At 49.5% G+C, this 3,528-nt stretch overlaps 1 long non-coding RNA gene across 1 annotated transcript; it reads left to right on the top strand.

Annotated features, from left to right (window-relative positions):
• Positions 1 to 989: 989 nt before the first annotated feature.
• LOC120503308 lies at positions 990 to 3,131 on the top strand. Its single transcript, XR_005627706.1, has 4 exons — positions 990 to 1,346; positions 1,557 to 1,678; positions 2,041 to 2,123; positions 2,987 to 3,131. It is a non-coding gene; the product is annotated as an uncharacterized LOC120503308 (long non-coding RNA).
• Positions 3,132 to 3,528: the final 397 nt, after the last annotated feature.

Raw genomic sequence — 3,528 nt, 5'->3', positions numbered from 1 at the left:
GTTTTTTTCCCCTGCCTTATCCAATCCCTTTTGAACTCATCTCTTCCAAGCAGGATAATTTTGGCAGGGAGGAAACTCAGCCCTGGCATGGCAGGTGCTGCTGGGATGTCTGGGCTCCGGTTTGGGTGCAGGAGAGTGATGGAGAAGGGCACAGGTTTGTTCTGGCCCCCAAACCTCCCCTCAGTACCTGCCAGGCTCTGGTGCAGACAATGGGATTTGCTGCATAGCCCCTGTGCCCCAGGGATGCCAAGGGCACCCAGGACAGCAGGCTGTACCCATCATTACTTAGTTTTTTTCCATGTAACCAAGTTTTACCCTGCTGCAAACACATGCTCAGTACCAGCTCCCCGGGGAGCAGCTCCTCTCCTGCCTCACACTTGGCCAGGCTGCCCATGAGCTTGTTCCTTGATCACACAGGCTGCTGTACCAGCTCTCTGATACTGAAGAATGTACAGTGCCAAAAAATTTATCATGGTAGTCTGACAGGCTTATGGTCTGTAATCCTTGTTGATTGGTATTTATATTTCTCTGCTTTAAGTCTTTATCAATATGATCACATATTTTTGGTCATTATTTTCCATGGGATATCTGTTGAATAGACACACCTGTTTACTAAGCCATCCTGTTTACTTTATTAATATGCTGGCACAACATCAACTTGCTTGTTCTCTGGAGCTTCTCCAGGTTTCCTTATGTTACTGGGTCTCACCATTAATAGTTTGGATGTTTAAAAATGGATGTTATTTTTTTAGATGCAGGATACCCAGACTGAAGAGTTTTCAACATTTGCCTTATGCAACTGTTGTTTAATATCCTCCTGAGTTACTGTTAGAGTGGAAAGTGTTTCACCCTCGTGACAGGAGTGCTTCATCTGGCTTCCTCCCAAATGCAGGAGAGAGATATTTATTGCCTTTCCTTCCTGCCCAGCTACCCACAGGCCCACTTCTCCCAGTCTGTATCGGACATGCAGCCATGCTGGGTCGTGCCCACAGCCTGTCCTGCTGCTGCCCTGAGCTGCATCCTCTCTGGAAGCCATGAAGCTCAGAGTGGTGCCACCACTTCCCTGCATCTCTCTGCATCCAGTGATCAGCATGACAAACACCTGCTGCTTGTTTGCTCTCTTGTCCCATCCCCAAGCAGTGGTGTGCACACAGATGTCTTCTGTTTAAACAAGCAAAACATAATATTTTGTTTGTTTTTTTAACCTACAGATCTTTTAAGTGGATGTCATTAAGCCTTTATAGTGGAAGTGAAGTCTGTGAGGTGTGAGGGAAGAAGCAGCTGAAAAGATAGGGGGACAGAGGAGTGAGGGGAACCTCTTCAGTTCTCCACTCTCCATACCACAGGTAAGGCAGGCTTTGGTGTAGGCTGGGGGGTTGGTTTTCATCCTCCTGCTAGGATAGGATCTTTCTGCCAGAAACATCTGGGACCAAAGACGAAGTCTTGTGGTGGTTGGGTTGAGAAGCCAGAGCACTTTTTTATGCTAAGAAGCAAGATAATGGGGTGAGTGCTGTCAAAGGGTGTTCAGCCAAGTTTTTCATCTGCATTGTTTCCAGAGCAGCTCCACCTGTAGCTCACAGAGGAGAGAAAACCACATGGAAACAGCAGCAGAAGATGCATCTTAACTGACCTCTGAAAAGCTCAGAGACTGCTTGGAAGTCAAAGGCACAAACACAGGGTAAGTGGTCAAGTGGTGGAAACAGCTCCCCAGTCTGGGTCTTTGCTTTTCCCCAGGCTCCCTGCATGAGCTTGGTGGCCTCAGGAGAGGCAGAGCCTGTCTATGTGACAGCTGGTACCTACAAATGAATACACAGGTGTTTTCAAAAAATCCCATGCATCTCCTCTTTCCACCCAAGTGCAATAAATCTTCAACTATTTTAGACATAAAATGTTACCACTTTGTGCCTCACAGAGATGCTGTGGTGGTAAAAGCTCATGCTCAAAAAATGGGATGTTTGGATGTATTTGTAATACATGCCATAAAAATAGTTCAAGCTGATGTGATTCCATAGTTTATTTACTGTCCCTATGATACTGCAGCTCTCTGGCTGGATCCAGGAACACTGCCTTGGTGGAAACCTGCACTTAGAAATTAATGAAAACCTTCTGCAATTTCCCTAGGGGTAACCCTGTGCATAAGCATAATGCAAAGCATGCTGTCTGGCTCCTCTGAAGGAGAAGCCCTTGTCCTTTTAATTTTTTTGGAGTGTGTTTTTTAAAGAAAGGAAATTACTGCATGTATATTTCTGACTGAGATGCATATTTTCTAAAATCAGGGGTTCAAGAGCTGTAGTTCCTGCAGCAGCTATCTTATCGCTGCTGTTCAGATTCTGTCATTGATTTACCTGCTTGTTGTAAGGCTTCTCCCTTTGCTACCATCATGTCCAAGCAGTTTCTGCACTGAAATAGCAGTGGGTGCTAAGTCCAGCTTGCTATGTCAGCTCCTTTCCTCTGAGTAAAGATTGTGCCCCAGGGTACTTTTGCATTGAGGTTTTTATTTGCTGGCCTTACATTGGGGTAAAGGCCATGCTTTGGGGCATTGCTGTCTGTGGGTGCTATTTCAAAGCTGCAGCATTTCCCAGGATGTTCCTCTTTTGAACACAGCCTTTCCCCCTCTGTGCCGGTTGCCAGGTGGCTTTGGTGGGACGTGTCTGTCTCCCACTGCCGTGTGCCAGCCTTGGGCTCCCCCCACCTTGGTGTGCAGCACAGAGGTGTGCTGCTCCCACGGCAATTCGGCTTTGAACCGTGCAGCGGATGTTTATGTGGAGTTTATTTTTGGTACTGAAGTCGGGGTCCTGCTGTGTGATATGAGAGAGACAGCTCTTGTCTCCTGCTCTGCTGCAGCAGCCTGGCGGGACTTCAAAGCACTGCCCGAGAGTCCGTGGCAGTAGCTAACACGGAGCGGTTTGCATCCCCTTGAGAAACATGTTCTGCAGTAAGTGGGGCTGCGGAACCAATTTTGGCTGTCTTGTTTTTGTTTATTTAGGCTCTCATGGGCATCACAGCAGGACAAACAATGTCAGTCATCATCTTCCTCTTCATCATCGTCATCATGGCACAACCTGTTTTGCTCTGTCTGCAGAACAGTGCATCAGGTCGTGACTTGATGGCACACGAGAGGAGCGGGCAGCACCGGGGCTGGGGCTGGGCAGGGAGCCGGGCAGCACCGGGGCTGCGGCTGGGCAGGGAGCCGGGCAGCACCGGAAGCCGGGCAGCACCGGGAGCCGGGCAGCACCGGGGCTGGGGCTGGGCAGGGAGCCGGGCAGCACCGGGAGCCGGGCAGCACCGGGAGCCGGGCAGCACCGGGGCTGCGGCGGGAGGAGCCGGGCAGCCCTGGGCTGCGGAAGCCCCACTGCAGCTGCTGAGGAAGTAATGACTCACAGAATACTGCTGTGGGTGCATCCACCATTCCTCTCAAATGTTGGTATTCACTCACACAGGGAGTAAAACCAATAGGAAATTATAGGAGCCTTCCAACTCGTGTTTTGAGCACGCAGGTCCCTTTCCCTTTGCTTCTGTGTCCTGTGC

This window comes from Passer montanus, unplaced genomic scaffold (assembly GCF_014805655.1).
Source record: "Passer montanus isolate IOZ18808 unplaced genomic scaffold, ASM1480565v1 scaffold25, whole genome shotgun sequence".
Classification (NCBI taxonomy): Eukaryota; Metazoa; Chordata; class Aves; order Passeriformes; family Passeridae; genus Passer; species Passer montanus.
Note: the sequence above shows the minus strand (reverse complement) of the source record. Positions and strands in the feature narration are given on the sequence as shown.